The sequence below is a fragment of the Manihot esculenta genome, chromosome 16 (genome assembly GCF_001659605.2).
Source record: "Manihot esculenta cultivar AM560-2 chromosome 16, M.esculenta_v8, whole genome shotgun sequence".
Lineage (NCBI taxonomy): Eukaryota > Viridiplantae > Streptophyta > Magnoliopsida > Malpighiales > Euphorbiaceae > Manihot > Manihot esculenta.
The window spans coordinates 11,226,548-11,251,831 of NC_035176.2; positions in this window are offsets into that span (position 1 = coordinate 11,226,548).

Genomic DNA, 25,284 nt, shown 5'->3' on the forward strand with positions numbered 1-25,284 from the left:
AACAGGTGACTTGCTGTGTGGGCAGACAGTATGCCATCCTTTTTATGAGTCATCTCTACTATTTGCCCAGCTTGTGTGGGCAAACAGGTTGGACAAGCAGCTTCAACCTGCAAAAGAACTAAAATTTGGAATGGGTTAAGGCACTGGTGCCTGCACTACTGGTTGTGTTTGCCCTGGCTGTTTGGGCAAAAAATCACATATCTCTGTTTTTTTTTCTTTAGCATCAAATTAACTACTAAGCTAGTTGGGAGGCAAACATATGTTCGTCTAGAAAATCTTCCCTGATTGCACAAGGTTCGGAACTAGTAAGGAGCCGGGTTAGGTGATCGGCCACTAGGTTCTCCTTCCCTTTTTTGTCTCATATCTCCAAGTCAAATTCTTTTAAGAGTAAGATCCATTGAATGAGTCTCGGTTTCGCCTCCTTTTTCTTGATCAAGTATCTCAAAGCAGCATGGTCCAAATAGATTATAACTTTGGTCCCCAAGAGGTATGGTCTGAATTTCTCTAAAGCAAAAACAATGGCTAGGAGCTCTTTTTCTGTTGTTGAGTAGTTGCTTTGGGCAGCGTCTAGAGTTCGAGATGCATAGTGAATCACATGAGGTGTGTTGCCCACTCGTTGTCCCAAGACTGCCCCCACAGCGTAGTTGCTTGCATCGCACATGATTTCAAAAGGCAAGTTCCAATCTGGTGCTTGAATGATTGGGGCAGTCACTAGTAATTCCTTTATTAGATCAAACGCTGTCTTGCAACCTGCATCAAAATCAAATGGTACATCTTGTTGGAGCAATCTGCACAATGGTTGTGTGATTTTGGAGAAATCCTTTATAAATCTTCTGTAGAATCCTACATGGCCAAGGAAGGAGCGGATGTCTCTAACATTTGTGGGGTAAGGTAGATTTTTTATAGTGTCCACCTTGGCTTTGTCCACTTCAATCCCTTTGGCTGAAACAACATGGCCTAGGATCAAGCCTTGGTTAACTATAAAGTGGCATTTTTCATAGTTAAGCACAAGATTTGATTCAAGGCATCTTTGTAGGATCTTTTCTAGATTGGCAAGGCATTCTTCGAAGGAGTTACCGTACACCGTAAAGTCATCCATGAAGACTTCAATGATTTTCTCCACATAATCGAAAAATATGCTCATCATGCATCGCTGGAAGGTGGCAGGTGCATTGCATAGTCCAAATGGCATTCTTCTAAATGCAAAGATACCAAAAGGACAAGTGAAGGTAGTCTTCTCTTAGTCTTCTGGGGCCACTGGAATCTGATAACATCCTGAATAACCATCCAAACAGCAATAGTGTGACTTACCTGCAAGCCTCTCTAGCATCTGATCAATGAAAGGTAGAGGGAAGTGATCCTTCCTTGTTGCTGCATTTAGCTTCCTATAGTCCATGCATACTCTCCACCCATTCTGAACACGAGTTGGAACGAGTTCTCCCTCGGAGTTTGGAACAATGGTGATCCCAGTTTTCTTTGGGACTACATGTACAGGACTTACCCATTTGCTATCAGAGACTGGATAAATGATTCCTGCATCAAGAAGCTTGATTATCTTCTTTTCCACCACCTCCATCATGGGGGGTTCAGCCTCCGTTGAGCATCTCGGACAGGCTTGCAATCTTCTTCCTTGTGTATCCTATGCATACCTGTGGCAGGTGAAATGCCTTTTATGTCATCTATGGTCCATCCAATGGCTCTTTTATGCTTTCTAAGTATTTGTAGGAGGCTCTCTTCTTCATGTGGACTCAATTGATTTGACACTATTACTGGATACGTCTTTTCAGCTCCAAGGTACATGTATTTCAAGTGTCCAGGTAGGGGTTTCAACTCTGGTTCTGCTTTGTTCTGATCTGCTAGTTGCTGTATGGGCAAACAAGATTCTGCCTTGTCTTGCTGTTTGGGCAAACAACAATCTTCTAGTACAATCTGCATAGCCTGTTTGGACAAACAAGCTTCTGCCTTCTTTTCCTCTGTCGGTGGTTTGGTGAAACAGCAGCTCACCTGTGCCAGCAATCTGGTTGTGCTGGACTCTGCCCCCTTATGCTGTTTGGGCAAACAGCAATCTACTTGATGCTTTACTGCTAGTTTCTCAGGTGAACAATGTTCTTTTGAATTGGGCAAACTGTTTTCTGCTTGCTGGAGTGACTTGGGCAGTTTGTCATCCTTCTCAACTGGCTGTTGGACCTGTTTGGGCAAACAGGGACTTGCTTGTTCTGCCTTTGCTTGCTGTATGGGCAAACAACAGTCTGACTGTTCTGCCTTCTGTCTGCTTGTTTGCCCAGTCTATTTGGGCAAATAGCATTCTGTCTTTTGAATGCAGCAGTCCATTGCTGTCCGTTTTAGCTCTACTTGGCCTCTTTCATCTTCTTGGCTGTCCTCCCTACAAAAATCATTGGTTAGCATATCATTTTGATCTATGTCAAAAATTTCTTGGCTCAAGCAATCAATGATGTCTAAACCATAAACGGGGGACATGTCATGGGGGTATTTCATAGCATCATAAACATTGAATTTTATTACTTCCCCTTCAAATTCCATGGTTAATGTGCCATCATGCACATCAATTTTAGTTTTGGCCGTGCTCAAGAAGGGTCGTCCAAGCAATATGTCTGAAGTGGTGTTGCTATTGTCTTCCTCCATGTCAATCACATAGAAATCAGCTGGAAAGATAAGTTGGTCTACTTGGACTAGAACGTCTTCGAGAACGCCTTTGGGATATACCATGGATCTATCAGCCAATTAAATAACCACTCTTGTGTCCTTAAGTGCACCTGCATTCAAAGAGTTATAAATGGAAAGAGGCATAACATTAATTGATGCACCTAAGTCGCACATGGCCTTCTTTATGCCAACATTGCCAATTTTGCAAGATATCGTAAACATTCCTCGATCTTTGCACTTGGCTGATATTTTTCTCTTTATGACAGCAGTAACTACCTCTCCCACGCTCACTTTCTCTTTCTCAGCAAGCTTCCTTCGGTTGGTGCACAACTCTTTTAAGAATTTTGCATACCTTGGTATTTGTTTAACCGCATCAAGTAAGGGTATGTTAATCTCCACCTTCCTAAAGGTTTCAAGGATCTCTCTTTCTTCTTTTTCTTTTTGTGATTTTTCAAACCTTTTTGGAAAGGGAGGAGAAATCTTGAAGCTTGGCTGCTGTTGCGTATTCTGCTGCTGGTATGCTGGTGTTGTTTGACCAGTCTATTTGGGCAAACAATGCTTTGTCTGTTTAGGCAGACTGTCTCTGCCTTCATGCTGTCTGCTTGTTTGCCCAGTCTGTTTGGGCAAACAGCAGTCTGTCTCAGTTTCTGGCAGTTTTTCTTCAGCTAGATGTCTTTGCAATTCTGAACCTCCATCATCAGCCTTGACTTCTTGAAGTTCTTTTCCACTTCTCAACATAATGGCACTTACATTTTGCTTGGGATTTGCCTCGGTTTGGGATGGCAACTTTCCTTGAACTTCTAGCCTGTTTATGGAGGTAGCCATCTGTCCCATCTGTTGTTGCATCATTTGTATAGTCTTCACTACCTCATCAAGAGTGTTATTGAAATTTGGAGGTGCTGGTTGAGCTTGATTTCTTTGGTAGTTCTGCTGGTTGTTAGCTCTCCCATAGCTGAAATTGGGATGGTCTCTCCAATCTGGATTATAGGTGTTAGAATATGGATCACGTCTTACCTGGTTGTTGTATCCTCCCATGGCATTGATTTGCTGGTAGTCTTCTTGAAGAGTAGGACATTGATCAGTCAGGTGTCCCACATATGAACATATCCCACATGGCCGAGGTGGCTGGGATGCTTGAACTTGTTGAACTAGTCCTATGGCAAAATCTTTCATAAAAGATGTTAGTTCAGAAAGCTGAGAAGAAATGGGAGGTGAACTTACCTCATGGACTCCTCTTTGCAGTTGCTTTTCTTCTCCATATTGCCTAGATGACGCTGCAAGTATTGAGATCAACTCTCTCATCTCCCTAGGTGTTTTGTCCTCAATCTTTCCTCCACAAGCTACATCAATGAACTTTCTTTCTGAGGGTAGCAAGCCTCTATAGAAGAATTCTATGAGTGACCTATCTGAAATGTCATATTGAGGACAACCTGTGCACAATCTTTTAAATCTTTCCCAATAATCATATAGGTCATCAGATGGCTTCTATCTTATGCTACTGATTTCTCTTCTTATGCCAATGGCTTTAGAAGTTGGAAAGTATTAAGCTCTTACCATATCATCGCAAGATGTAATAGATCCAGATGGCAAATACAATAACCAATCTTTAGCATAATCATCAAGAGAAAAAGGGATAGCTCTCAACTTAACATAATCCTCAGAAATACCTTGAGGTCTCATAGATGAGCAGATAATGCTAAACTCTTTCAAGTGCTTGTGTGGATTTTCATTTTCTAGTCCTCTAAATTTAGGAAGAAGATGGATCAAACCTGTTTTTAGTTCAAAGGGAATAGTCAAAGGTGGGTAGGTGATGCACAGGGGTGCTTGATCACCTATAGGCGCTGCCAATTCTCTCATGGTTCTCTCTCTCGGCATTGGTGGCCTAATGGCTTGATTTTATGGTTGAATTGCAGCATATACAGTAGGTTCTGCTGGTCTCGGGTGGGGTGTAGCATGTTGCATGTTGTAATCTGCCATATTAGTAGCTGTTTAGGCAAACACAGCAGTGGGCTGTGCTGTTTGGGCAATTTCTGGGGTCACTGGTTGTTGGACAGTAGGTGCTATTTTTGCAGTGTGTATTTCTGGTTTCGTTGGTTCAGCAACAGGCTGGGCTGGATATGTTGCTGGTTCAGCAACTTCAGCAGTTAGGACAGCAGTGGTTGCGGCAGGTGGATAGCAGTTGCTGTCCCTATTTTCAGAAACATGGACAGTAGGTGCAAAAGGTGTTTCAGCAATGAATTCTGAGTTTATGACAGTAGTTGCTGGTTCTTGGACAGTGGAAGCTTCAACGGGTGCTGTTTGGACAGCAGCTGTTGAGGTGGATGGCTTTGAGGCTTGGTTCCTCTTTCTTAGTTGCCTTGATGTGCGCTCATGTAACGACCCCAAAATGGACCGTCACCGGCGCTAGGATTCAGGTCGGCTTAAGGCCGCCAGAACCCGTAGCAAGCCTGCTATACTCTCTGTGTACCTGTAAACCTCATACATGATCATACATTTTCTGTGAAAATAAAACTCTTTTCTGAACCAAGGCTTAACCTGTGCATGCACTATCTCTGTACTCTGTACTCATGTACTCTGTACTCTGTATCCCTGACTAGAGCTTGCTCTAGATGGGTGAACTCATACCTGGTAAGCCTGGTTTTCACATGCAGGAAAACATATATACATATACTGATCATGTACAAAACATACATCACTAGGTCAAGCAACAAGCTATTACAGATCTCTTTACTTTTCCTGTACTCTGCTGGACTGTCCCTGTACACTGTACACTGAACCTGCAAAACTGGGGTTAAGGGAGTGGGATGAGCTCTATAGCCCAGTGAGTAGAACAGTAAAACATCTCAGTAAAATATGATCTCATGGAATGCACCATATCACAGACAAGCCACATCAAGAGTAAACCTGTCACCACATAGTCTCAGTAACTCTGTGCCAGGGCGTAGAATCGAGCACCTGGTCTTCCTGTCATATATGTATATGTGTATATAACACCTCTGTACTTACCATTGCCAGGGCGTAGTCAAAGGCTCCTGGACTTTACTATACCTGCCAGGGCGTAGTCAAAGGCTCCTGGACTTCTCTATACCTGCCAGGGCGTAGTCAAAGGCTCCTGGACTTCCTGTCTGAGACTATTGGATCATTCAGCATTTACCCACATCAACAAAGACCTATGCAATGCAACATATTCGTGAATACTAATGCAATCAACCTATGGCATAATCATGATGCATGAGATATGCTTAAAACATTCCATTTCTAATTAAAAGTATTAAGTTTAGTTCCACTCACCTCTGGCTATCTGGACTGACTGACTCTGCAGGCGCTGAACCTCTGGAGCAGTACTCACTGCTGCTCTCTCTGGTTCCTCTGGTATGTACCTATACAGATAAACTCAAATGAGGGACCAAACTAGCTTATGAATTAACCTTTCCAAGACTCCCCTTAAACTCACTCTAAACCTCATGCAAAGCATGCAAAGGAAAGCTGGACAGGACACTTTCGGCGGCAGGTTCGGCGGCCGAAAGTCCTCTCCAGAGACGAAACTCAAGCACCTTCGGCGGCACCTTCGGCGGCCGAAGCTCCCAAACAGAGCCGAACATGCAAAACAGGCTGTGGCAGCCAAGCCACCATGCAAGAGGTTCGGCGGCCGAATGAACCTTCGGCTGCCGAACCTGAGTTCATCCAAAACTCAGCTTCAACGGCAAACCATCTTCTCCTTCCCTTCAACCACTCAAACCATATCTACTCCAACGCCTCAACACACATATACTCATGTATATGCGCACAGGGGTCCAAAACTATCTAATAACCCCAAACAACAAATCAAACATCACACAGAAACATGTATACATGCATAACTCATCAAAACCACTACTTCTCACGTCAACATGCATCTCTCTCCCTTACCTTCCATAAAACCTTCAGAAAACACATAAACAGGGTCAAGAGCTTTACTTACCTCCTGTAACAAGAAGCTGAACACTCGGAACTAAGGAAAACGGACCAACTCTCCGCAAACTCTCAAACTCGCACAAACGGAGCTTTTTGCTTCAAAACATTCAAAACCTTGTGAACTATCAAAACACTCTGCATGAGCTGCTCACACTCAGCAAATAAACCAGGGGAGACGTGGCCAAGCTTCTAGCAACAAGTTGGACATAACACCTGTCCAAAATGCTGACTAAGGGATGCCAAACTGCTGGCTAAGCAACTCAGCTTCGGCTGCCGAATCGCATGCAAAACCATGCAACATTCGGGGGCCGAACCTGACTTCGGAAGCCGAATATTGGGCACTTTCGGCGGCCGAACTTACCTTCGGCGGCCGAACTTGGCTAAAGTCTCCATGACCCATTTTCTCTTCACAACTCAAAACTATAGACCTGGAAAACCATAAAACACATCATAACACGTAGAAAACATAACTCCTACCCTTATATAGACTCCCAACACCCCGGATTCCACCTGACAACAGGAATTCCGGTGCCGGATTCTAGCCGGGTATTACAGCTCAATTTCTGGATCGTAAGGTAGAGTTTCCTTGCGTCCAGACCTGGTCATGAAAGAAAAACAAATTAGTTAAATCAACTCCCCGGTAACGGTGCCAATTTTTGACTCACGGTTGTCGAAGCCGGTCAAAAATAACCTTTTTGGTTACCAATAATTTTATAACTGTAGATAGTGGCAAAAGGATCGAATCCACAGGGAATTGATACTTACTTATTTTTCTTGTCAAGACCAAGTAAATAAAAAGACAATAATATAAAAAAGGGGGTTTTGAGATTGTTGAGTTAAACTAGAATTGAAAGCAAGCAAGTAAAGTAAAGAATAAAGTAAAGAGAAATCAATAAAGAGAAAAGCCTAGTTGAACAGTTGGATCCACTTTAGTTGTTGGGATTGATCATTGACACAAAGATTCTTTTATTTGATTCAATAAATTAGTTATGGAGGTGGAAGACGCTTCTCACAAACCAAATCCCTCCTTAAGCATAGATTAATTAGGGAACGTCCTCTAATTAATCACTAACCAACAAGTTGTCAAGGAACGTCCTTGGGCCTTAGGCAACAAACAACTGTCAATTGTGTTAAGAGATAGAGAGACCTAATTCTAGCTACCCAAACACATGGTGATATTGCTAGATTATGCAATTTCCTTAGTTTTTACGCCAAGTGTTCTTGCGTTTGAATAATTCCAGCAATTACGGACTAAAAACTATCCAAACTAACAAATTATTACCTTGTAATCAAGATTCAATGGGCCCTATTGATCTAAAATAACAAAGCAACAATGACTTAAAGCATGAAATTATATAAATATTGATAAATAAAAGGACATATAGGTTCAGGTCTCCCAATCCATAAACAACTAAAGTTTCACCTTATTCTTCAACTAGAAAAATGATTTCAGCCACTCATGGCTGAAACTAACATAAAAGAAAAGAAAGAAAGCAAAAAGAAGGAATGAAGAAGGGCCGGTGGCCTGCTGGTGTGGTGCTGCTGCTGGTGCAGCTTCTGCCGTGGATGAGTGATGATCCAAAGATGATAAGATGTCCTTCTTCTACTGGTTTGCTGGTCCTTTTATAGGCTGGAGTGGCTGCCCTAGGGTTTCCTTGTTGAATTGGGACTCCTTTTCCTATTTGGACTTGGATTCTTGGAGGGTATTTTTGTCTTTTTGATTTTTGGCTTCCCAAATATGTAGGAGAGATTGCTGAGGTGGAATTATGTGTTGCTGAGCTGTCCCACGTGATTGGAGTGCAACAAGACTCGTGTTTGACTTGGTCTTCAAATTCTACAGATCTACTGGTTTTCTGGTTGCTAGTGCTGTTTGCCCTACGTTGTTTGGGCAAACAGGCTGTCTGTCGTGGCTGTTGTCTGCGTGCCTGGTCCTTGTCTCTGTCTTGCTCCGCTGTTTTCCCAAACAGTCTTGGGCAAACAGTCTGGTCAGTCAGTTCATCAGTTTTCTCCTTCATTTCAGCTTCACTTTGGTTTGGGCAAACAAGTTGGGCAAACCATGCTTGTGCAGTCTTGCTTTCTTTTGGGCAGATTTAAGGCCATTTTTGCCAAATTACCATTTTACTCCATTTTCTGCAAAATAAGATCAAAACTACAAAATTAGGCAGAAAATGTGTAAATCAACATAAATATCAATATGGAAAATGGGTCTAAATTTAGCTCTATCAATTATTAAATTGTTTTTACTGTTCTACTCACTGGGCTTTGGTAGCTAACCCCTTTCCCCTAACCCCCAGGTTTACAGGTTCAGGATATACCGGGAAGACGTCAAGGGTAAAGGCTATGTTTATGTAATTGTCTAGTAGTGGACATGAATGTAAAATGATGTAATGTAAGATATTGTACAGTAATGTATTGAGCATTAGAATTGTGCTTGGCCCTAATGTATAGTAATCCCTTTTTATACATGATCTATATGTTAATGTTTTAATGATGTTATATGTGAACCAAGCTTGATGTATGTTATGTTGACCCAACTAGAGCATTTGATGAGGGCTCTAGTGTGGGGTTTTATGTTTACAGTTATGGTGCATGCACAGGTCAAGCTTGGTGTATGAAAAAGTTTTAAGTTTTTATGGAAATGTATGATCATGTATGGGATTTATCAGGTACGACAGGTTGTATGTTAGGCTTGCTACGGGTCCCAGCGACCTTAAGTCGATCTGGATCCTAGCGCCAGTAGCGGTTTGATTTTCGGGTCGTTACAACTAGGCTCCACGAGCAGGTGTTAGTCTGCCACAAGGCGGCTATTCGCTAGACTCAACGACAGGGTGTTAGTCCAATATAAAAATTTCTAAGGCCTCTTATGTCAAGCCACAAATCGAGTATCTGCCAGGCTCTATGACTGGGTGATAGTCCCATATAAAAATTTTTAAGGTATTCTCTGCCAAGCCACAAGGCGGGGATTTCCTAGCCCACGCGACCGAGTGTTAGTCCCATGTCATAAAAATTTTTATAAGCCATTTCATGCTCTAATTGCAAGGCGGGTGTCTACTAGGCCTCATGTTCGAGTGTCGGTCCTATTTTGCAAATAAGGCAAGTTATTCATGGCCACTAGTTAGACTAGTGACTGAGTGTTGACCCCTTAGCAATTTTTTATTAATTATTCAAGTCTGGTTTGGCAATAAATGGAAGAGGGTTATGGACGAGTACTAATCATACAAGCACTTAATAAAAATAATAACAAGATATGAGAGAAAATATTTTTTTTATTAAAATCTCAGAAGATTACAAAGGAGGAGGGATGACTTTAAGTTCCTCTTCTTGAGTCTCTATTACATCAGTATTTCCTACATCTATTACATTTTTTGTAGAGACTAGGTCAATATCATTGATTCTCTCCTCCTCTTGCTCGTCCTCACCACTCATCCTCTGGAAAGATTTCATCTATCCAAGGAAAGTCCTCAGGAGAAACCGTTTCACTAGCTCCTTCTTGACCAAGTCTTAGCCCTCGACGAACATCTCCCCTCTCCGAACCACCATCTTTTGAAGTTTGACTTCTAATTTAGCAATTTTATTGGAGGCAGCCTAGTTCTCATCAGTCTGAGACTGCAGCTCCTAAACTTGGCATTGAAGCATGGCCACTTGAACCTTAGCACTCTTAGCTTGATTCTCAAGGGCAACCTTGGAAGCATTGGCCTCACTTAGGTCCTCTTGGAGCTTGTCTACCGACTCCAGTGTCTCTTTTATGGTACCCTCCATTTCATCAATTTGAGTCTTCAACCCTAAGCATTCCTTTGCTAGGAGTTTTCTATCTGTTTCTTGAGCCTCGAACTCTTGCCTCAAAGCCTTGTTATGCTCTTTGGCCATGTATTCATAGAGGACACTCTCCATGGCAGAGTGCATGACGTTGATAAAGAGCTCGTCTGTCTCGACCTCATTTAGGCGATGACGGTTCCCGAGCCTCAAAGCATTCTTGGCTATTAGGACTGATATGTTGGGTTCCTTAAGAAGAGAGGTCATCCGGGTTAGCACCAATGCTAAGCGTTGCATGCTACAAGGCCACAAGAACTTAATCCCCACACTCATTGGAATGGGCTCAGCGGGGATGGGGACTACTGCAGAGGCACCCTTTGTAGAAGGCTCGAGAATGGGGACTACTGCGGAGGTGTCCCTTGTAGAAGACTTGGGCTAAGAAGGGGTCGACTCTTCTATGTAGGAGGAGGTGGAGGAGGAGGAAGCATGATCATCTCATCCATTCTATGAGCCCGTTTGGGAGCTGGACTAGATGCCCAAGCAATAGCTTTGCCCTTGCGGGTGGCTCGAGCTGCCTTGAAAAACCTGTTCTTTTTTCCAGCCATATCTGTATAGAGCAAAAGGTGAGTAAGTAAGGTAGTCTGAAGAACAAAAGAAGTCAGAAAGAAAAATACCCTGCTCAATAGCCAGGTAGGTGCTTTCCCCAAAGCTGAGTGGGTGACGACCCTGAGCCTGGCTCGCCTAAAGAAGGCTCTACAAGATAAGATGACATTCCTTACTACCTTGGTGATGTCCATTTTCTGGGACATGGCCATCATCTGGAGGAAGTCTAAAGCCTCTCCCTTATCCCTTTATGGCTGGACTCCATCCTTCCTCAGCTCCACCCACATGTTTTAGCTTGTTCAAAGGCGTCTAAGAAACCTAGACGTCCTATGATGGAGGATAAAAAACTTGTTCCTCCATTGCTTTAGAGAAGAAGGTATCCATTCAAATAGTGTCTAGCATTTCATCCCACTGAAAAACTAGAACTACTCATTTCTTTGAGTGCCCAACTGATACAACTGAGAGAAAAAGGCCACACTCGGCACAATATTGTTATTAAAACAGACAAACTGGAAGGCCACCAAGATTCTCTAGCTGTTGGGATGCAGCTGGACAACTGAAAGTTTATGAAATCGAAGGACCTCAGTGAAAAATGGGTCTATGGGGAACCAAAGACCCTCCTTTAGCTGCTCCTCGTAGACTATAATGGAATCCTTCATAGGAATTCAGTCATCTATGTGAACGCTCAAGGATGGAGCAAAGATGTGGAAGGTTTCTTGAGAAATTTGGTATTTATCATGAAGGTGATCTATATCTTGATTTGTTAGTAAGGAAGGGATGTCACTAATTAGGCTATCTTCGCTTTCGTGAGCTGCCTTCAATGGAACGATAGGATCTGGGGCACGGATGGGGCCGTTGGAAGAGGAGCTTAAGGCAAAACTTTCATCAGGAGTAAGAGAAGAAGAGAAAGCATTTCTATTCATTTTAAAAGGAAAAAAGCAAACATAAATTACTGTAAAAGCAAAGAAGTATGAACAAAAAAGAGGAGCAACCGAGTCTTTTCTAAAGCAAAGATGGCAGTTGTGAGTAAAAGTTATATTTGGAGAAGAAGAAGGGTTCTTATATGGTAGTTTCGACCTCGTTTATCATCAACGTAGGAGTCTTCTATTACAAGGTGATGTCGTTTGGACTCAAGAATATAGAGGCGACTTACCAAAGACTAGTGTCTGGCATCTTTAAAGACATGATGGGGTCAACGGTTGAGGTATATGTGGATTGTAACGACCCGGAAACCGAACCGCTACCGGCGCTAGGATTCAGATTGACTTAAGGTCGCTGGAACTCGTAGTAAGCCTACTATACATCTTGTGTACCTAGTAAATCCCATACATGATCATATATGACAACATAAACATAAATATTTCCATGAAACCAAGCTCAACCTGTACATGCATCATACTGAAAATATAAAACCCATACTAGAGCCCTCATCAAATGCTCTAGTATAGTTAACATTACATGTCTCAAGCTTGGTTCAAACATAACTCATAATTAAAAATTTTTATATAAGGATCATGTTAACAGGGATTACAATGATAAAAACTAGGGCAAAGCACAATTCTAATCCATTATACAATACATGTCCACAATTATTAGATTACATTAACTATACCCGCCATCAAGCCGACTCCTCGTGCTATCTCTGATCCTGCAAATCTGGGGTTAGAGGAATGGGATAAGCTACAAGAGTCTAATGAGCAGAACATCAAAAAAGTGTAATAATTATATGCTCATATGAAATGCGCACAACACAAACAATTCATATCAAGATGGACTTGTCACCAGTAACCCTCTACATAATCCAATGTGCCCGGCCCTTGACGGAGCTCCTCAGGACTTTCGCTTAAACATAACATAACATATCCAAAATATAAAGGGTGTGTAACAGTCCGGCCCCGTACTACCGGCCCTGTTACCGCTCACAGCCCGTGACCTTCCTCTGGGCCCAGCCACTGTGAGCAGCTCTTAACATCCCTTCACCCTCACGGGTTCCAGGCAGGATTTGTCCCCTTGGGTTCTCGTCAAACGCATCCTTCCCCAAGTGGATTTGGCCCAAATTTCCCTTTGGAAATTAGGTCGCCTCCCCCACTGCTCGAACCCTTGACCTCCCACTTTAAGGGAATAGTCTGGTGAGAGTGAGTACCAATTGTTCCATTGGAACAATTGGTACTCACTCTCACCAGACTATTCCCTTAAAGTGGGAGGTCAAGGGTTCGAGCAGTGGGGGAGGCGACCTAATTTCCAAAGGGAAATTTGGGCCAAATCCACTTGGGAAGAAAGGGTTCCAATCCCGTGACCCAAGGGGACAAATCCTGCCCGGAACCCGTGAGGGTGAGGGGATGTTAAGAGCTGCTCACGACGCCAGTGGAAAGCCCGAGGTGGCAAAGAGGCCAGGCGAGGGATAGCCCTGGGCCGTGAGCGGTAACAGTGCCGGACCCAGAGGAAGGCCGGGCTGTTACATAAAAAGGCGCACTCACTCTCACCAGACTATTCCCTTAAAGCGGGAGGTCAAGGGTTCGAACAGTGGGGGAGGCGACCTAATTTCCAAAGGGAAATTTGGGCCAAATCCACTCGGGGTAAGATGGGCCGTAGGTGCTCTCCCGAGGGACAAATCCTGCCCGGAGCCCGTGAGGGTGAGAAATTTGGGCCAAATCCACTTGGGGAAGGATGCGTTTGACGAGAACCCAAGGGGACAAATCCTGCCTGGAACCCGTGAGGGTGAAGGGATGTTAAGAGCTGCTCACAGTGGCTGGGCCCAGAGGAAGGTCACGGGCTGTGAGCGGTAACAGGGCCGGTCGTACGGGGCCGGGCTGTTACAGGGTGTAACGACTCGGAATCCGAACTGCTACCAGCGCTAGGATCCAGGTCGACTTAAGGTTGCCGGGACCCGTAGCAAGCCTACTATACTGTCTGTGTACCTGTAAAATCCCATACATGATCATACATTTTCTGTGCTCTGAACCACGGCTTAACCAGTGCATGCACTATCTCTGTACTTACAGAACCCCTTACTAGAGCTTGCTCTAGACGGGTTAAACTTATACTATGGTAAGCCTGGTTTTCAGCCTCATAAAAACATGTACATACAATAAACAGATCATGTATACCAAAAGGATTTACAACACATCTAGATCTAGCACAATACTAAACTCTATACAATACCATTACATCTCTTTACAAATATTCCATGTCCACCCTATGCTATTACAAAACTCTTTACTCTTTCTGTACTCTTCTGACTTCCCCTGTACTTCCTCTGTACTCTGATCCTGCAAGACTGGGGTGAAGGGAGAGGGGTGAGCTATACTAGCCCAGTGAGTAGAATTGTAAAACATGTTATTAAACATGCTCTCATGGAATGCATCACATCATAGACAATTCACATCATCTCGGCTGAACATGTCACCAATAGTCCCGACATCCTAAACTCGTGCCAGGGCGTAGAATGGGCACCTGGTCTTCCTGTTATATCACATCATAACATAACTTACCTTATACCGTGCCAGGGCGTAGAATGGGCACCTGGTCTTTCTCAGGGACTAATGGATCATCCACGATCACCCACATCAACAACAATATAGAATGCAATGCAACAGATTTCTGAATTCTAATACAATCAACCTATTGCATAATCATGGTGCATAAAACATGCTAAAAAGCATTTACTTACTCATATAAAACAGATTTAGTTTAGTTCCACTCACCTCTAGCTGACTCTGAAAGCTCTAAAGCAGTGCTCACTGCAGACCTCTTTGGTTCCTCTGGTCCGTTCCTACACAAATAGACTCAAATGAGGGACCAAACTAGCTCAAGAACAACTCTATAAAACTCCCCAAAACTCCCTTAAAACATCCTAAAAGAATCAAGAAAAACATGCAAAGAAGGCTGGATAGGGCACTTTCGGCGGCAGGTTCGACGGCCGAAAGTCCTCTCCTGAGACGAAAGTCCCTAACCTTCGGCGGCACCTTCGGCGGCCGAAACCCCCCTCCAAAGCCGAAAGTCCAAACTTTCGAGGGCAAGCTTAGGCAGCCGAAACCACCTCCTTAGCATGTTCGGCGGCCGAACCCTCTTTTGGCGGCCGAAACTCGGTTCCCCAGTAAGGCAGAACCCTGTTCAACTTCATGCCATCTTCCTCCAAACTTCTCAAACATGCAAACCTCAACTCTACAACACACATATACTCAAACATATGCACAAAGGGGTCCAAAACTACCTCAAAACCCCAACAAACATCACAACTAAACACATAAGCATGCTTTGACCACAAATCAACCAAAAACTCAACTTACCCTAATCATGCATTTCTACCCATAAACCTCCATAAAACCTTCATAAAACATCAAAGAAGCTAAGGATCTACACTTACCTCTTGAAGATCTAGAGGATATGTGATCCTAACGTGGAGATGTGGAGAAATTCACTCTCAAACTCTCCAAACTTCCAAAACTTGGTTTTTAGCTCAAAACCTTCAAAACAATATACAAACTCATCAAAACTTTGAAAGATTTGTAAAAATCATGAAGATCACCCAAGGAAGAGCATGATCTCACCTCTGTCTGTGAAAATGGAAGAACCTTATCCATTTCACCGACCTAGGGCCTTTTATAGGTGGCTGGCCAGACCACCTTCGGCGGCCTAACGTGAATCCAAACTCATGCATGTTCGGCGGCCGAACTTTCACCTTCGGCGGCCGAACCTTGCATTTCTTCCTTGGCTCTTTTCTTTCAAAAACACTTATTTTCTTTACACTTTAAAACATTAAAACTTACTAAAATACTTTAAAAACACATAAAACTTACCCTTCTAGAGGATTTCGACATCCTGGATTCCACCGGAATGTAGAATTCCGATGCCGGACTCTAGCCGGGTATTACAATCTCCCCCCCTTAAGAACATTCGTCCCCGAATGTTCCTCAAACAAAAAAAACACATAAAAAGGAGGAAAACTAACCTTAAAATAGATATGGATATTGTTGGAGCATAGACTCCCGAGTCTCCCAGGTGTACTCTTCTAGATTATGGTGGTTCCACAGGACTTTCACCATTGGAATTTCCTTGTTCCTTAGCTTTCTGATCTGTGTGTCAAGGATCCGTACTGGCTGCTCTACATAGGTGAGATCTCCAAGGATCTCCACATCAGGCTCGCTAAGAACCTTACTCGGATCTGACACGAACTTTTGGAGCATAAAAACATGGAAAACCGGGTGAATTCTCTCCATAGAAGCAGGTAAATCCAGCTTATACGACACATTCCTGATCTTCTGCAAGATCTCAAAGGGTCTGATGTATCGTGGAGCTAGCTTACCCTTTTTCCCAAACCGAACCACGCCTTTAATTGGAGACACCTTCAGCAACACCATATCACCTTCCTGAAACTCTATATGCTTTCTGCGGATATCTGCATAGATTTTCTGTCTGCTCTGAGCAGTTCTGATTCTCTCTCTGATCATGGGCACCACTCTGCTGGTGATCTCTACAAGCTCCGGCCCTGCAAGAGCCGCCTCTCCTACTTCTTCCCAGCAAACAGGTGATCTGCACTTCCTCCCATACAAAGCTTCATAAGGAGCCATCCCTATGCTAGCATGATGGCTGTTATTGTAGGCAAACTCCACCAAAGGTAGATGCTGCCTCCAAGAACCGCCAAAGTCTAACACACACATTCTAAGCATATCCTCTATGGTCTGGATGGTCCTCTCTGACTGACCGTCAGTCTGTGGATGGAAAGCAGTGCTAAAATCCAACCTTGTGCCCATAGCACTCTGCAGACTCCGCCAAAATCTGGAGGTGAACTGAGGTCCTCTGTCTGACACTATAGACACTGGAACCCCATGCAACCTTACTATCTCCTCCACATAAACCTGTGCTAACTTGTCCACAGAGTAGTTGCTCCTAACAGGGATGAAATGAGCAGATTTCATGAGTCTGTCCACAATCAGCCATAGGGAGTTTATCCTATTGGACGCTGCCGGTAAGCCCACTACAAAATCCATAGCTATATTCTCCCATTTCCACTCTGGAATCGGTAGTGGGTTAAGCATTCCAGCTGGCTTCTAATGTTCCAGTTTCACCCTCTGGCAAACCTCACAGGCGGACACAAACTGTGCCACTTCTTTCTTCATGGCTGGCCACCAATACACTCTTTTCAGATCCTGATACATCTTGGTGGCTCCAGGGTGAACACTATACCTTGCATTATGAGCTTCCCTCATAATGTCTCCCTTCAGATTTATGTCATCTGGTACACATAGTCGCTTCCCATGGCGAAGGATCCCTTTGCTGTCAAATCTGAACTCTGCACTGTTGTCTGACTGAACAGTCCTGGCAATTGTAACTAACGCAGGGTCCTCATGTTGTTTCTGAGCCACCTGCTCTAGAAACACTGGTATCACTCTCATCTGTGCTATCAATGCATCTATACCAGACAACTCTAGTTGTAGCTCTTCGTCAATGAGCTTGTAAAATTCCATAACCACTGGTCTTCTCTCTGCTATTATATGGGACAAACTGCCTAGTGATTTCCAGCTTAGGGCGTCTGCCACAACATTCGCCTTACCCGGATGATACTGAATCCTGCAATCATAATCACTGAGCAGTTCTACCCATCTTCTCTGCCTCAAATTCAGCTCCTTCTGACTCAAGATGTATTGTAAACTCTTGTGATCGGTGAAGATCTCACATTTAACCCCATAAAGGTAATGCCTCCACATCTTGAGTGCAAAGATAACTGCCGCCATCTCTAGGTCATGGGTGGGGTAATTCAACTCGTGCTTCTTTAGTTGTCTAGAAGCATAAGCGATCACCCTGCCGTTCTGCATTAAAACACAACCCAATCCCACTCTGGACGAATCACAGAACACTGTGAAGTCCTCATTACTGATGGGCAGAGCTAACACCGGTGCTGATGTTAATCGTTTCTTTAGCTCCTCAAAGCTCTCTTCACATTAGTCCGTCCACACGAACCTCTGGTTCTTCTTAGTCAGTTTGGTCATAGGAGCAGCTATCTTGGAGAAGTCCTGAACGAACCTCCTGTAGTAACCTGCCAAACCCAGAAAGCTTTTAATCTCTGTCACTGATGTGGGTCTGGGCCAGTTAGCTATAGCCTCTGTCTTTTTGGGGTCTACCTCAATACCTTCTGCTGATACCACATGCCCCAAGAAGGAAATGCTCCTCAACCAAAACTCACACTTAGAGAACTTGGCATACAAGCCATGCTCTCTCAGTGTCTGCAGAATTGTCTTCAGATGCTGGACATGCTCCTCTGCATCTCTGGAATACACTAAGATATCATCGATGAAGACGATAACAAAGTGATCCAGATACTCGCTGAAAACTCTATTCATGAGATCCATGAATGCTGCAGGAGCGTTAGTTAACCCGAACGACATTACTAAGAACTCATAATGCCCATATCTAGTCCTGAAAGCTGTCTTTGGTACATCTGCCTCTCTGACTCTCAACTGATGATACCCGAATCTCAGATCTATTTTAGAGAAACAACCTACTCCAGCTAGCTGGTCAAATAGATCATCGATCCTAGGTAGGGGATACTTATTCTTGGTAGTGACCTTGTTCAACTGCCTATAGTCGATACAAAGTCTGAGGGATCCATCCTTCTTTCTGACAAATAACACTGGAGCACCCCAAGGTGAGGTACTAGGGCGGATGAAACCCTTATCTACCAAGTCCTGCAACTGCTCTTTCAGCTCTTTTAACTTTGCTGGCGCCATCCTGTAGGGAGGAATAGAGATAGGTCTGGTACCAGGCAGCAAGTCTATTTCAAACTCCATCTCCCTATCAGGTGGTAGTCCTGGAAGCTCGTCTGGGAAGAAATCTGGAAATTCTCGGACTACTGGTACTGAGGCTGGTTCCCTCACCTGACTATCTAGCTCTCTCATATGAGCTAGAAACCCCTGACAACCCTTCCTAAGCAACCTACGAGCCTGAAGGGCTGAGATCAAACCTCTAGGAGTACCCCTCCTGTCTCCTCTGAAGACACACTCTGACCTATCCTGGTCTCTGAGACTAACTACCTTGTCTCTATAGTCCAAGGTAGCTCCATATGTAGATAGCCAATCCATCCCTAGAATGACATCAAAATCCGTCAAATCTAGAACCACAAGGTCAGCTGGAAGGCATCTACCCTCTATGAACACTAGACTGAAGCGACAGACTGACACTGCCACTATGGGTCACATTTGGGTCCACTGACCCAGAGAGGACACTCTAACTCAGAGATCATCAGACCCAATCTCTCCACGGCTCCAAAAGTAATAAAAGAGTGAGAAGCACCGGGGTCCATCAAAGCATACACATCAAAACACCCAATGATGAGATTACCTGACACCACTGTGTTCGACGTGTTTGCCTCCTCCTGAGTCACAGTGAAGATCCGTGCTGGGGCTACAGGACCTCCACCTCGGGAACCTGCTGCTGGAGAAGAGGCTGACCCTCTCCCTCTACCTCTGCCACTACTCTGAGGCATAGCTGAAGCTGCTGGCTGAGCCACACTGCCAGAAGTCATCTGTTGGGATGGTGCCATGAAGGTCGCCTTAGGACATTCCCGTGCAAAATGCCCCTCCTGCCCACAATTAAAGCAGGCTGTAGATCCCAACCGACAAACTCCTTTGTGCGGTCTCCCATATCTCCCACATACTGGACTGCTTGCGCCAGAGCTTGAGCCACTACCCATTCCCAGACCAGACTTGATCTTGCTCCAGAACTTATTCTTTGTACCTTTTGCCTTTCCCCATTTCTTGCTGCCTGAAGCTGCTGCACTGGGGGTCTTCGACCCCGAAGGCTGTGCCACTTGCTATTTTACTGTCCCCTGAATGATGGCACTTGCCTCCATCTTCCTGGCGGCATCCACTATAGCGTGGAAACTCTCATTCTCTGCTGGAAGAATCAAGGAGGAATACCTGGGATAAAGTCTCATGGTATATCTCCTTGCCTTCTTCTGGTCAGTGTCATAAGCCTGACCCACATATTGAAGCAGATCTAGGAACTTGTCTGTGTATTCATCTACACTCATCTCCTCGGTCTGCCTCAACTGCTCAAATTCTATCACTTTCAGCTCCCTGGAACTGTCAGGAAAAGCCCACCCTGCAAACTCATTGGCAAACTCTCCCCATGACATGCTGTCCAACCTGGGGTCCACATAATTCTTGAACCACTCTCGAGCTTTCTTACATTTGAGTGTGAACCCTGCCATCTCAATGGCTCTGCTATCATCAGCTCCAACTTCAAATACTTTGTCATTTTCACTTTACTTCCCTCAGCTGAGCTAGGTTGAGGTACTTGGACAACAGGGGCTACTGGTTCTGGTTCTGGTGGTGGAGGAGGTGCTGAACTTGGCTCTGGGTATGCTGAACTGGGATGAAAAGGTGTGGGTGGATACATGGGATATGGTAGGTAAAAAGGAGGATAAGGCATGTAAGGCATGTAGGTAGGATATAGGGTAAAACCAGAGTAATCCGACGTACCCCTCATCAGATACCCCGAGCCTTGTGAAAAGGGTGGATAATGGGGTGGATAACCAAACCCCGAGGCCTGAGCGCCTCCCTGAGACTCTCCCATACCCTCTTCCGACCTGTCCATACCCATGCTTTCCTCTCTTGGCTGATCCAAATCCATGGCCTCCCTCACTTCCTCTCACCTTCCTCCTCAATCTGTTCCTCTTCTGCTCTCGTCAACAGACCTTCTAGGGTCCCTTGACGTACCATCCCTGCTTGATCTCTGAGATCTCGCCCTTGGCAATGCAGGAGGACGAGCACCTGCACCCTCACTTTCTGGTGGGATTCCAGTCAATCGTGCAGATCGACGAGTTCCTCTCATCTTAACTTACTGGAAAACAACACATAACAACACATATCAGCATATAAACACCACATAACAACAATGCACATGAATAAATCATGGCATTACACATAATCATAAAGACAGGACTCTACATTCTATCCTAGTGGACATGATTTCCTCTTGTGCTTGACCTACACTCTATGAGACCGACACTCTCTCTATAGGTCCGACCATCTGAACTTAGGGCTCTGATAACAATTTGTAACGACCCGGAATCTGGACCGCTACCGGCGCTAAGATCCAGGTCGACTTAAGGTCGCCAGGACCCGTAGCAATCCTACTATATTGTCTGTGTACCTGTAAAATCCCATACATGATCATACATTTTCTGTGCTCTGAACCACGGCTTAACCTGTGCATGCACTATCTCTGTACTTACAGAACCCCTTACTAGAGCTTGCTCTAGACGGGTTAAACTCATACTATGGTAAGCCTGGTTTCCAGCCTCATAAAAACAAGTACATACAATAAACAGATCATGTATACCAAAAGGATTTACAACACATCTAGGTCTAGCACAATACTAAACTCTATACAATACCATTACATCTCTTTACAAATTTTCCATGTCCACCCTATGCTATTACAAAACTCTTTACTCTTTCTGTACTCTTCTGACTTCCCCTGTACTTCCCCCGTACTCTGATCCTGCAAGACTAGGGTGAAGGGAGAGGGGTGAGCTATACTAGCCCAGTGAGTAGAACAGTAAAACATGTTATTAAACATGCTCTCATGGAATGCATCACATCACAGACAATTCACATCATCTCAGTTGAACATGTCACCAATAGTCCCGACATCCTAAACTCGTGCCAGGGCGTAGAATGGGTACCTGGTCTTTCTGTTATATCACATCATAACATAACTTACCTTATACCGTGCCAGGGCATAGAATGGGCACCTGGACTTTCGACTATTCCGTGCCAGGGTGTAGAATGGGCACCTGGTCTTTCTCAGGGACTAATGGATCATCCACGATCTCCCACATCAACAACAATATAGAATGTAATGCAACATATTCGTGAATTCTAATGCAATCAACCTATTGCATAATCATGGTGCATAAAACATGCTAAAAAGCATTTACTTACTCATATAAAACAGATTTAGTTTAGTTCCACTCACCTCTGGCTGACTCTGAAAGCTCTGAAGTAGTGCTCACTGCAGACCTCTTTGGTTCCTCTGGTCTGTTCCTACACAAATGGACTCAAATGAGGGACCAAACTAGCTCAAGAACAACTCTATAAAACTCCCCAAAACCCCCTTAAAACATCCTAAAAGAATAAAAAAAAACATGCAAAGAAGGCTGGACAGGGCACTTTCGGTGGCAGGTTCGGCGGCCGAAAGTCCCTTCCAGAGCCGAAACTCAAGCACTTTGGGCGGCACTTCGGCTGCCGAAAGTCCTCTCCAGAGACGAAAGTCCCTAACCTTCAGCGGCACCTTCGGTGGCCGAAACCCCCCTCCAGAGCCGAAAGTCCAAACTTTCGGGGGCAAGCTTAGGCAGCCGAAACCACCTCCTTAGCATGTTCGGTGGGCGAACCCTCTTTCGGCGGCCGAAACTGGGTTCCCCAGTAAGGCAGAACCCTGTTCAACTTCATGCCATCCTCCTCCAAACTTCTCAAACATGCAAACCTCAACTCTACAACACACATATACTCAAACATATGCACAAAGGGGTCCAAAACTACCTCAAAACCCCAACAAACATCACAACTAAACACATAAGCATGCTTTGACCACAAATCAACCAAAAACTCAACTTACCCTAATCATGCATTTCTACCCATAAACCTCCATAAAACCTTCATAAAACATCAAAGAAGCTAAGGATCTACACTTACCTCTTGAAGATCTAGAGGATATGTGATCCTAACATGGAGATGTGGAGAAATTCACTCTCAAACTCTCCAAACTTCCAAAACTTGGTTTTTAGCTCAAAACCTTCAAAACAATATACAAACTCATCAAAACTTTGAAAGATTTGTAAAAATCATGAAGATCACCCAAGGAAGAGCATGATCTCACCTCTGTCTGTAAAAATGGAAGAACCTTATCCATTTCACCGACCTAGGGCCTTTTATAGGTCGCTGGCCAGACCACCTTCGGCGGCCTAACGTGAATCCAAACTCATGCATGTTCGGCGGTCGAACTTTCACCTTCGGCGGCCGAACCTTGCATTTCTTCCTTGGCTCTTTTCTTTCAAAAAGACTTATTTCCTTTACACTTTAAAATATTAAAACTTACTAAAATACTTTAAAAACACATAAAACTTACCCTTCTAGAGGATTCCGACATCTTGGATTCCACCGGAACGTAGAATTCCGATGCCGGACTCTAGCCGGGTATTACAAGGGGCATAGAATGGGCCTCGACCTGGACTTCCGTATCATATCATATCATATCATATCGAGGGCTAGTGGGTCATCTAACATCCATCCATAATAACAGTAAATTATGCATTGCATCATATTCGTGAATTCTAATGCAAAATAACCTAATACATAAACATGGCATTCGTGATGCATGAACATGCTTAAAAAGTTTGATTACTTTAAAACAATAGATTAGTTTAGTTCTACTCACCTCTGGCTGATGCTTGCCTAACATTGTAGTAACTGACTCACTGTTGGCCTTTACGGTTTCTCGGGTCCAATCCTACACAGATGGACTCAAATGAGGGACCAAACATAACTATTACATGACTCTAAACAACCCTCCAAAAACCCCCTAAAACATACTAAAACATGCACATAAAACAAGCAAAGGAAGGCTAGGTGGGGGACTTTCGGGAGCAGGTTCGGCGGCCGAAAGTCCTCCACAGATCTAAAAGTCAGGGACTTTCGGGGGCGGGTATGGCAGCTAAAACCCTAACACAGATTCGAAAGTCATGCTTGCGGGGGCAGATTAGGCGGCCAGAAGGCTGCCTCCCATGCAGGTTCGGCGGTCAAACCTTTCTTCAGCGGCCGAACCTGGGTTCTCCAGCTAGGCAGAACCCGATTCTGCCCTATGCATTCAGCCTCCAAAACTTCTCAAATCCTCACATCCAACCCCTCAAAACATGCATACACACTCATCAAGCATAAGGGGCATAAAAACTAGCCTAAACCTCAAAGAAACAACCATAAAAACTCATAAGAGCAAACTTTTATCAACAAAACTAACACAACTCAAAAACCATAGGTCTAGCCATTTCATACATTTTTAGCCCTTTACCCCTTCTTAAAACTCGTTTAAAACATAAGAAAAGCAAGGATCTAGGCTTACCTCTTGGAGATCTAGGAGTGACAGAAACTCCGATGTGGAGATGAATCAAAACGGTCTCTAGAGGTCTCCAAGGTTTAAAAACTCATATTTAAGCTCAAATCTTCAAAAACGAGGGAAAACTCATGAATATTCTGAAGGATTTGAAGGAAAAACAACAAAATCAACAATGAGAGGGCAAGAACTCACCTTTGCTCGAAAATGGAGAGAGAAACTCTCCCATTTTCGGACTGAAGGCCTCTTATAAGTGGCTGGACGAAACCACCTTCGGGGGCCGAAAGAGGAGGTCCCGCGGTGGCACCACCTTCGGCGGTCGAACTTAAGGTTCGACGGTCGAACCTGGATTTTCCCTTCCAAAACCATTTTCTTCAAAAACTCTTTTCTTTCTTTCTTAAAACCTTAAAATTTTCAAAATTCATTTAATAAAAACCTTATTTTACCCTTCCTAAGGAGATTCCAGCTTTGAGATTTCGGGTTTCAACGGGGATTCCATCGGAAGGTTGGAATTCTGACGCCGGAGTCTAGCCGGGTATTATATGGATGATACGGTGGTGAAAATTCAATCCTTAGAAGATCATCCAGACGATATCCAAAAGGTCTAACATACTGGATAAGGCAGGTATGAAGTTTAATCCTGAAAAATGCACCTTTGGAGTAAAGGCTGGGAAATTTTTAGGATACATAGTCTCAGAAAGAGACATAGAGAAAAACTCGAAAAAAATTAATGCCATCTAAAATATGGAGGCACCTAAAACCATAAATGATGTACAAAAGTTGAATGGGCAGATCATCGCTCTTAGCCAATTTATATCATGCTCCGCCAAAGATGTCTCCCATTCTTTAAAGCCTTAGAAGGCAAAAATAACTTTTTATGGGGGAAAGATTGTGTAGATGCATTTGAAAATTTAAAAACATATTTATCATCTCCCCCTTTGCTAAGCTCGCCCATGGAAGATGAGGACTTATTTTTGTATTTTTCTGTGATGCAGAAAACTGTAAACTCTGTGCTCGTTCGAGAGGACAAAGGGAGCAAAGCCCAGTCTATTATGCCAGCCAAGTCTTAAAGGGGGCAGAGTTGAATTATCCCCCTGTAACGACCTGAAAACCGGACCGCTATCGGCGCTAGGATCCAGATCGACATAAGGTTGCCGGGACCCGTAGCAAGCCTAACATACATCCTGAATACCTGTCAAA